Source organism: Papio anubis, chromosome 2 (assembly GCF_008728515.1).
Source record: "Papio anubis isolate 15944 chromosome 2, Panubis1.0, whole genome shotgun sequence".
Taxonomy (NCBI): Eukaryota; Metazoa; Chordata; class Mammalia; order Primates; family Cercopithecidae; genus Papio; species Papio anubis.
The window spans coordinates 170,656,559-170,662,120 of NC_044977.1; the positions used below are offsets into that span (position 1 = coordinate 170,656,559).

Here is a 5,562-nt window from a genome sequence, read left to right on the forward strand (position 1 = left end):
TCATTTATCATGAATATATACCTTTAAGTGAAATTTCTGCATTATAAACATTTGTTTAGCTTTAGTAAACGTTGTAAGTCAGTTAAGATGATTTGCTTTTGTTTCTGTACTTTGGCTATATCAATAGTTTGAATGAACTCACAATGACTTCTAAGTCATTAGTGATTGATTGGTATTTATAAAAACTGAGAAAATAGAAAATACTCCAAAAGACTGGATTAGCGTGGCGAGTCTTAAGGTGTGATATTGATAGAAGGGTAAAACGAAGAATCAGAATAAGGAGAGGAGAATGTGTAGCTTAAAAAATCATATTCAGGCCGGGCGCGGTGGCTCAAGCCTGTAATCCCAGCACTTTGGGAGGCCGAGGCGGGTGGATCACGAGGTCAGGAGATCGAGACTATCCTGGCTAACATGGTGAAACCCCGTCTCTACTAAAAATACAAAAACTAGTCGGGCGTGGTGGCGGGCGCCTGTAGTCTCAGCTACTTGGGAGGCTGAGGTGGGAGAATGGCGTGAACCCGGGAGGCGGAGCTTGCAGTGAGCCGAGATCACGCCACTGCACTCCAGCCTGGGAGCACAGCGAGACTCCGTCTCAAAAAAAAAAAAAAAAAAAAAAAAAATCATATTCAATAGATTTTGTTTTTCTAGCATAAACTATAGAAAGTAAAAATTGAAAATTATTGATCAGGGTGAGAAATCCTGATTTAGTGGTCACTTAGGGAAATGCTTAAAACAAAAATAACATACCAGCTCCTTCCTACCCGCCTAGTTTTAGAGGTCTGCCCTTTCCTCTACTATATAGCTATGTCTTACCTGAATTTGTCTTAAAATGCTGTATGAGAAGCAGTTAAAAGACAAAGTAATTTAACTTAAATGTAAATAAATCAGTTTATAAAAGTAATTTAAATGCTATTTTCCCCATACTGTACCTTCTTTATGATAAAAGGAATCAGAAATATGTAAAAAATTAATTCTTCCATTAACCAAAGAATGGCAGTGAGGTTAACTTTTTCTTATTTGAACAAAATTCTAACCTGTTTGGGAGAACCTTGAATAGGTTGCCCAAGATCTTTTTACATGGGAACATAAAGAAAAAAATCATGAAAATGTATTTAAACTTTAATTTAACTAAAAATAGGTAAAACTATACATTTCAACATTGGCAGGATTTCGGCTCCTAATGAGAAATGAAAAGGAAGCCAAATTTGAAGAAAAATTGTTAAGCATATTTAAAGTTTGAGTAGTTTATTTTGTGGGCACTTTATAGAACATTTTGATTTAGTATTTTTGGATACAGATGATGGATTATGAAGTTCTTTCTTTTAAAAGTCAACATAGTTAACACTGTAAAAGTTTAAAAGTTTTTTTTTTTAAGTTTAAGAGTCTTATTTTTATTAACATCATTTGTATTTTTCTATACATCTTTCCTTAACATTTTCTTTGGTTATTTTAGAATATGTGTTTATGACTTTTTCAATATGTTAAATCTACAATTTTGTCACCCTCCTCACTTTCCAACAACCTCTCTAGACTCTTTATTGCACCTGGTAAGTGAAGACGCCTGGGTTTGAAACTCTGCTCTTGAACCACTACTTCCATTCTTCTCTCCTATTGTCACTCTTACAGAACCTGTTCTCTCTCATTAAAAAACTTCCCTGTTCCAGCCCTGGCTGTAGAAGGTGACCATAGTCGTAGTGATGTTTTAGCAGATGAGAGTGAATGTGGGCAAGTTGCTTAACAATATCCACAGGTATAATTCTGAGAACCTGGCCACCCTGGGGAGATATGTGGAGATGCAGGTCAAGGAGAATGCCTATCTAGAAGCCAACTTCATTGTCCTGAAGTTGTACTAGTTTAACCCAGCCTTCTTTCAGACCACGGTCACCACCCAGATCCCACTGAAGGCTCTCACCAACCCATGCCTCACCAACTTCACCCTGTGTAAGCCCATGTTCATCCAAGCACATCAAGAAAAGTAGCCGATCCAACAGATTTTGTACCTGGAGGATCTGCTGGAGACTTGACACTTCCAGGCCTTCTGGCAAACCCTGGATGAAAACATGACTCTTTTGGAAGGTATAACTGGCTTTGAAGGCTGTTAGAAAATTTGTCTGCCATGTCATGGATATCATTCAACTGGCACACTTACTGCTGGCTGCTGGCTGAGATGCTCGGGGATTTGACAGCCAGCCAGCTGAAGATATGGATGAGAAAATATGGCTGAAGCACCGATGAGTCAGGGCACATCTTCATCTGTAGCCAAGAAGAAAGCATGAAGCCCAAGAATATTGTGGAGAAGATCGACTTTGAAAGTGCATCCTGACTGGGCATGGTGGTTCATGCCTGTGACCCTAGCACTTTGGGAGGCCAAGGTGGGTGGATCACGAGGTCAAAAGATCGAGACCATCCTGGCCAACATGGTGAAACCCTGTATCCACTAAAAAATACAAAAATTAGCTGGGTGTGGTGGCACACGCCTGTAATTCCAGCTACTTGGGAGGCTGAGGCAGGAGAATCACTTGAACCCGGAAGGCGGAAGGCGGAGGTTGCAGTGAGCTGAGATCAGGCCACTGCACTCCAGCCTGGTGACAGAGCAAGACTCCTTCTCAAACAAAAAAAAAAAAAAAAGAAAGCGCATCCAGCACCATGGCCTCCTCCTAGTAACTGCGGGTGTTAATAAAGATTTGTTGACTTAGGAAAACAAACAAACCAAAAATCCCTTCCCTCTCTTATTTCCCAATCCTCTAGTATCTACCAGAGCCTTGCTACTTTTATTGTAAATCATTATAATTAATGTTCTTGATAGCATCACAGAAATAATTTCTCCTTTGATTTTCTAGCTTGTGGGCTTTGCTGATTCCCAACTTTTGGTGAACACCAAAATCTGTTCCTTCAGCTGTCACTTCTGGAGATGAATTCTCCTGGAGGAAGTCACATAATAATTTTGATGGGCTGAGTATCCCAGAAGGAAGCCATATGACCTTTCTGATTGAATTCTTCTGTACATAGATCCTCAGTTCTCATAAAGCCACGATTCATTTGACACTTTGTTCACTTCCCTCTTATAGCATGGGCTATTGACATTTTCCAATTTCAACTCCTAATTTCCACCTGGGTCCCCTCTGTACTTTTCTGAAATAAGGCAATTTGTCAACCTGCCTCTTGTCTTTCTCAAAATCTCTTCACCTCTGCTCCCATTCTTTCCCTTCTATAATTGTCCCTTTTTCCTTCCAAAATAAGTTCCCACATAGGTGCCTTTGATCCCATCTGCATGTTTGCAATCCTGCCCCATCATTGACCTTTCTTCCAAGGTCAATTTCTTGAACTAACTTATTTCTTTAAGGAAATATTTCTTTCTGTAAGCCAGTAGTTCTCAAATAGAGGTGACTTTACCTCTTAGGCAATATTTGGCAATGTCTACAGACATTTTGGTTGTCACAGCTGGTATGGGGAGGTGCTACTGTCCTCTGTTAGGTGGGGGCCAGGGATGCTTTTCAACATCTGCATGGGGAAGATCCTCCTAACAAAGAATTATCCAGCTCAAATGTTAGTAGTTCCATGGTAGAAGAACCCTGCTGTAAACCTTAATCAAGCCTAAATTTTGCTTCTCCAAGAAATTTGAATAATATGTTTTTATGACTATGTTTACTTCTTTGAGTTCTTCATTTATCTCCCACTTTTACACTAGCAAATTTCTAGAGTGGAAGTCACTATTTCTGGCTTAATTTCCTTGCTATACACTCCTATCACTGAAAAAGACATGATAATGATAAAAATTGCTACCCACCAGAAATCATTAAGGTCCTTAACAGACTCAACTTTTTCTCCTAGGCACCTCACAATGACCTAGGGAGTGAAGAAAACAGATGGGAACACATCCCAATTTGTGTTCTTAGCAACAGGAGCCTATGACCTTGAACTTATATACCTATTTATGTATTTATTTTTATTATTTTGAGATAGTCTCACCCTGTCGCCCAGGTTGGAGTATAGTGGCATGATCTTGGCTCACTGCAACCTCTGCCTCCCATGTACAAGTGATTTTCCTGCCTCAGCCTCCTGAGTAGCTGGGATTGCCCAGCTTATTTATGTATTTATTTGTATTTTTGGTAGAGACAGGTTTTTGTCATGTGGGCCAGGCTGGTTTCAAACTCCTGACCTCAGGCCATCCACCACCACCCCCCAGCCTCCTGAAGTGCTGGGATGGCAGGCATGAGCCACTGCACCCAGCCTAGATAATTATTTAAACATTTGTTAAAGTGGAGAAAAAATTATTCTTACTCATTTTTTTGTGCTGAGAAATCCTCAACAGTGGCTTCTTGAAACCCAATATTCTTGAAGACACATTTAAAATCCAATTGTGGAAAATAATTTTCTAAAATATGTGAGTGTTTTTCAGGAATAATAAAGTTGATTAAAAAATAGACAGGCTGCTTGTACAGATAGCGCTACATTTGAAAGGCTGTGTTGTGGGCGTGGTTCCTCACACTGAGGGCATCGTGCTTCTTGAAAATGTCAACAAATGCTGCACTCTTCATGAAGACACCTTGTTCAAACATTTCCTTCCCAGTTTTCAGTGTTTAATAGGATACTTGAATACGTGAAAAAACAAAAAACTCAAATTTGTAGTAACATGGGAAATAACCCTAAATTCTCTCTCTCCCCTGTTAATAGTCGGTGGGAGGAGTTGCTCAGAATACTCTGCACTCAGGAATGAATTCTTATTTCCCTCCTTAGAGGAAAAATGATGAAGCATCATAGGGCAAAACCGAGAATAGAAGCCTTCATCCTAATGAGAAAGAGTAGCTTGCAAGGTTGGATTTTTCTTTCACAGATTTTATTTTTTTATTTTCAGCTCTATCTAGAAACTATTCTCAATTCAAATCAAACTCTGCAGTGAAAATGAAATTTGTGATGAAAAGAGGGGCTCTGAGGTTTGATGCACTAGTTCTTACAAAAATTAATCATCAATTTACTTGTTTTCACTAACAAAGGCCCTTGAGAGTATTCCCTTAAGGAAATAAGGAGACTTACTAGAGACTCAGGGACCTTTTCTGTCCATTTCATAACTCAAGTGGCATGGACTCTTACCAAGAAGAGACAGTGAAACTTTTATGAAAAGTGACCTGAATGTAAACGATCAAACTGTATTACATTCCGTTTTTTAAAAACAGGCAGTCAGGCAGTCAGTATAATAGCATTTTATTTATTCACCAATGATATAGGTAGGGAAAACTTTGTGGATGAGGGACCCAACTAAGTTGGTGGAAGACTCTTGAGAGTAGAGGTTATGAGCTTGGACTTACATCAAGATAGGAGTCAAACCTTAATTCTCAAAGTGACACATGCCATTAGTATTGGTAGGTTTGTATAATTTTCCCACATATAGAAATGATTTAATTCACAATCTCATCTTCTAGAAAATTGGCACGTAACTCTTTGTACCGTTTTCAAGGAATTTGTTCAGAAAGTGAGAACATGTATTATGAATGCCTTCAAGTCATTTACCATAGCTATTCAAAGAAGGAATGATAAAATTTATAGATGACAATTTCAGTTCTC

The 5,562-nt window shown here is 38.9% G+C and overlaps 1 pseudogene; it reads left to right on the forward strand.

Annotated features, from left to right (window-relative positions):
• Positions 1 to 626: 626 nt before the first annotated feature.
• LOC110742480 lies at positions 627 to 2,413 on the forward strand (annotated as a pseudogene).
• The last annotated feature ends 3,149 nt before the right edge of the window (positions 2,414 to 5,562 follow it).